Consider the following 5784-nt stretch of genomic DNA (forward strand, 5'->3'; position numbering starts at 1 on the left):
AAATATGGTGATGGAAGGAGAACTGACTCTGGTGGTGATCACACAACAATATCTAGAGAATGTATTATAGAAATGTACATTTGAAACCTACACAATTTTATTAAACAATGCCACCCAAAAAAATTTAATTAAAAAAAAGAAATAAAGTTGACAGGTTTTACTGACCCTCCCGCAATGGATTAAGTCTTTTGCTCCACATAAGAGATGGATATTGGCAGGGGACAAGGTTTCAGGTCATATACAGTGACAGCTAATCATGTTGCCACCATCAGATTTCCATTCAATTCAGTTGTATTGTGTCTGAAATATCAAGATGGATTGTGGCAGGTGATGCTGGACCTTCCACAAACTTACAGATTTTACTTCACATATGGATGCTATTGTGATTGGGTATCTTTAACTGATATATTTGTTTGACCTAAAAACAATTTTTATTTAGCCATTGAATTGATGAATATGTTATTTCCCAAATAAACCAGAAAGTGTGATGAGAAATATTTGCATTAACTTGAGAAAGATGACAGTACACATGAACCATCATGCCCAGAACTTTGCTGACTATAGCCTTCTGTTACAGTACAGTGTGATGGGGCCATGATAATTTTGGTATTCTACAGATCATCACTCTTGTTCATCCTACCGATAACCTGGTTTTAATTGGACTCATGAAGAGGAAATAGCAAGGTCTCTGGGTCCTATGATGAGATATATGTGATGCAGGTTGTAGAATTTTGAAATAACTATACATATTTTGTAACCTGGAGTGTCAGTGAAACTTATGAGGGTCTTGTCTGATATATGAAAGTACCTGCTAGGTAAATAAAGACATTTTAACCCTTGAATCTACTACAAAATAATGGTTGAAATGCTGTATTACAAGGCTTATTTGGGGCTTGGAGGCAGCCAATGATGCAGACAGAAATATAAATCTTTTATATTTATCTGTTGACATCAGCCAGATTATGTCTTTATTTATGTATTTATTTTTTTATCCCTTTAAAAAATTAGTTTCAGGTGCACAAAACACCCAAAAAATCTGAAAACATTTATCCATAAATATATATGGGCTGCTACGTTCATTGCAGCTTCATTTACGGTGGTCAAGACATGGAAACAACCAGTGTCTTTCGATAGATGATTGGATAAAGAAGATGTGGTATATATACACAATGGAATGCTATTCTGTCATTAGAAAAGATGAAATAATGCCATTTGCAACAACATGGATGGGTCTTGAGATTATTATGCTGAGTGAAATAAGTCAGACAGAAAAAGTAGAGAACCATATGATTTCACTGACATGTGGTATATAAAACTGAAAACAACACAGGAACAAGACAAATGAAAAAACAAAAACTCATAGGGTAAGAGGGGAGGGGGATGGTAGATGAGGGTAAAAGGGATCAAATATATGGTGATGGAAGGAGAACTGATTCTGGGTGGTGAACACACAATGTGATATATAGATGATGTATTACAGAAATGTATACCTGAAGCCTATGTAACTTTACTAACAATTGCCATCCCAATAAACTTTAATTAAAAAATTTCAATGTAATAGTTAGACATTTACACCCCCACAAAGTGATAACCTCCTCCCCCCGACATCATATATAGCTGTTACTATTCCATTGACTCTATTCCCTATGCTGTACTCCACATCCCGTGACCACACAGATATTAAATTATAGTTGACATTCAATATTATTCAGCTTCAGGTGTACAGTGCAGTGGTCAGGAATCTAGTGTCCATGAAGTGGTTTCCCTAATAAGATAAGTGCCCATTTAACACCCTACAAAATCTTTACAGCATTATTGATTATATTCTCCAAACTGTCTTTTTTTTTTTATCTTGGTCTCTGATGTTTTCTTTCTTTTTTTTATTAAAGTTTATTCGGGTAGCAATTGTTAGTAAAGTTAGTAAAGTTACATAGATTTCAGGTGTACAATTCTGTAATACATCATCTATATATCACATTGTGTGTTTGCCACCCAGAGTCAGTTCTTCTTTCATCACCATATATTGGATGCCCTTTACCCTCATCTAACAACCCCCGTCTCCCTTACCGTCTGGTAACCACTAAACTATGTCTGTGTCTATGAGTTTTTGTTTCTTCATCTGTTTGTCTTGTTCCTTTGTTGCTTTCAGAGTTATATCCCACATATCAGTGAAATCATATGGTTCTCCATTTTTTCTGCCTGACTTATTTTGCTGAGCATTATAATCACATGATTCATCTATGTTGTCACAAATGGCACTATTTCATTTTTTCTGATGGCAGAATAGTTTTACATGGTGTATATAAGCCATATCTTCTTTATCCAATCATCTATCTAAGGACACTTTGGTTGTTTTCATGTTTTGGCCACTGTAATAAAGCTGTGATGAACATCAGAGCACATATATCTTTACTGGTAAATTTTCTCAGATTTTTGGGGATAGATACCCAGAAGAGGGATTGCTGGGTCATATGGTAATTCTATTCTTAATTTTTTGAGGCACCTCCACCCTGCCTTTCACAGCAGCTGCACCAATCTGCATTTCCACCAACAGCGTATGAGGGTTCCTTTTTCTTTACAGCCTTTCTAACACTTGTTATTATTTGTCTTGTTGATGATAGCTATTTTAACCAGTGTGATGTGATATCTCATTGTGGTTTTAATTTGCATTTCTCTGATGATTAGTGATGTTGAGCATTTTTTCATATGTGTATTGGCCATCTGTATGTCCTCTTTGGGAAATGTCTATTCAGGTCCTCTTCTCCATTTTTAATTGGACTATTTGGGTTTTTTTTGTTGGGTTGTATGAGTTCCTTATATTTTTTTGGATATTAGCCCCTTATTGGAGGCATTGTTTGCAAATATTGGGTTGTTGGAAAAGTCATGATGCATTTTGTCTATGTTTTTCAAAGGTCATTTATTTAAATAAAGAACAAAGATCAAGATATATTGACCATTTTGTTTAATAACCTTTTGCCATCTTTCAGTGAGCTTCCTAATTCCTCATTCATAGAAGGACCTGTCTTTATTTGCAAAAAACTGAACAAGGTGCTGATTGACAGCCTCATCTGAATTGAACGTTATATCACGCGAGAGGTTATTTTATTTTTTTTTTAAATATTTTTATTGAGGAATTGGGGGGATGGGAACAGTGCTGGGGAATTGGGGGAAGGGGAACAGACAAGTTGCTGTCGTTTTGTTCTTCAATCTAGTTGTGGAGGACGTTGCTTCACTGGCCCAAGTTGGCACCATCATTGCGCTCTTCCCTGGCGAGGCAGATCAGTCGCCGGCTTCTGGACGGCCGCTCACGCTGGCTGCTGGCTACACACGGTAGCCCATGGCAACCCACTGCAGCAGGGGCTGCAGCCTACGCCGTCGTGGGCGACTCATGGCAGCCCAGTTCCAGGTTGAGCTGTTGTTCAGCATCTTAGCTGTGGAGGACAGTGTCACTGGCCCTCATATGTGGGATCCGAACCGGGGCCCTCTGGCCTCCCAAGCCAGTTCTTAACCATCGCGCCACTCGGCCGGCCCGAGAGAGGTTTTAAAGAGAGCGAAACAAGTGGAAGTCTCATGGCACAAGGTCAGGCGAGTATGGTGGGTGTGGCAACACATCCCATCCAAGCTCCAATAATTTTTGACGGGTGATCAAACTTGTGTGTGGTTTCATGTTCTCCCGATGGAACACAACTCCTTTACGATTAACAAGCTCTGGGCGTTTCTGGATGATGGATTCGTTCGAACTCTCCAATTGCCAACAGTACATATTTGAATTGATTGTTTGGTTCCTTGATAGGTGCTCAAAAAAACACGACACCTTTAGAATCCCACCACACTGAGAGCATAACCTTCCTCTGATGAATGTTTGCTTTCGATGTCGTTTGAGGAGAATCGTCACGTTGGGAGCAAGACTGTTTGCTCACCACATTGTTGTAAACAATCACTTCTCATCACCAGTTACCAGTCGCTTCAAAAAAAGATTGCTTTCCTCACGTTTAATGAGCATATTGCAGATGTTTATACGTGCCATCAAATGAACTTCTTTGAGTTCATTCGGAACCCAAATATCGAGGTTGCTTACGTATCCCAGCATTTTCAGGTGGTCGTGAACTCTTGAATGATGAATGTTCAATGTTTCTGCAATCTCTCATGTTGTGTAATGTGGGTTTGACTTGATCAATGCCTATATTTTGTCGTCATCAACCTCGGTGGGCCTCCCTGATTGAGGAGCGTCATTGGGATAAAAATCACAAGCACGGAATTTCATCAACCATTGTTGGCACTGCATTGTTGTAGAGCATTGTTACCATAAACTTTATGCAACTTTTCACAAGCTTGACGTGCATTCTTCCCTTTATGGAAGCAAAACAGTAAAAGATGGCAAAAATACACAGTTTGGTCTTCCGTCTTCAACTTGTTGTAAAATCTCCCAAATTCAACCAAATCACTCAATTTTTTTTAGAATGAAGCTAGAACTGTCAGCTGTCAAATGACATAGCAATAGCATAGATGCAAATGACTCTAGTACTTCCAAAAATGAACTAGTGCCATGTATTGCAAACATGTGTCATGACTTTTCCGACAACCCAATATTTCCACGTCTTTAAGTTCATTTTCTGGAGAGTTTTATTTTTTTTCTGAGTTGCCTTGTTACCTTGGTTATCCATGGCAATTAATGAATTTTTATTTATCTTCCTAGGCATCTACAGGAGTGGGTTCTGCAGCAGGTTGATAGGAAAAAGTTTTTCTTTTGCTTTCCAGTAGGTGATGGTGGAGTGTTTTATTTTCTCTCCCACTCCATCCTTGTATTCTCTCTCACACTGTAGTGTTATATTTTCTCTGCACCATTCCGCTTCTCACACAATGGGGATTTTTCTGGAAGATGAACTTCTCCTCTGTGTACAGGCTGCCTGGTTCTCAGGGCACCACCTCCGTTGGGGGATTTGGAGAGCTTCAGAAGTTCCAAAGCTCTTCCTACACCAGATTCTGTGTTTCAGTGGCCCCGTTTACTCCTGCAAGGATCTGCCCAGGTAGGTGGGAACAGGAGCAAGGTGGGTTTTGAGAGGTGGCTCTGAGCAATGGCAGCGACCACCAGCTCAGCCAATCCTGCACCTTCACTGGAACTTGCTAGGCCAAGAGTCCATGGCTGCAAGGCCACAATTTTCAGAACTGCAAATATTCTGATCTTCTGATTTGACAATGCTGCTGCTTTGCTTCTAGCACTGGGAAGGTGGGAGTGGGGCGAGCTCTCGGAGGGTGGGGAGGGGTCGGCTCAGCTCCATGCATATGTCTTCTGTCCTCTGCTTGGCAATGAGGGGTTAAACCACCGTTCTCACCCTTCTTTTCTCAGTCTTTGCTCCGAGGTCTCTGCCATGAGTATTGGGTTCAGCCGTGTTATATGCTGAACCCTCAGGCGGGACTGTGGGCCATAAGCAGAGCGCTAACAGTCTGAATTCTTCCATCTCCTGCAACTGCTGTAGCTCTGGAATGCAGGGAGCTCGGAGCTCCAAGCTGAGCTCTAGTCCGTGTCCTGCACCTGCATGGCCTGCTCCATGCTTTCTCCTGTCCCCCTCCATCAATCACCCAATTTGCCCACATTAATTAATTAATTAGTTAATTAATTTAAAAGATTTTATTGGGGAATCAGGGGAGGGAACAGACAACTTGCATTTCTTTTGTTCTTCAGTCTAGTTGTGGAGGACGTTGCTTCACTGGCCCATGTTGGTATTATCATTGAGCTCTTCCCGGGTGAGGCAGGTTGGTCACCAACCACTGGATGGCCACTCA

This window comes from Hipposideros armiger, unplaced genomic scaffold, assembly GCF_001890085.2.
Source record: "Hipposideros armiger isolate ML-2016 unplaced genomic scaffold, ASM189008v1 scaffold_742, whole genome shotgun sequence".
Classification (NCBI taxonomy): Eukaryota; Metazoa; Chordata; class Mammalia; order Chiroptera; family Hipposideridae; genus Hipposideros; species Hipposideros armiger.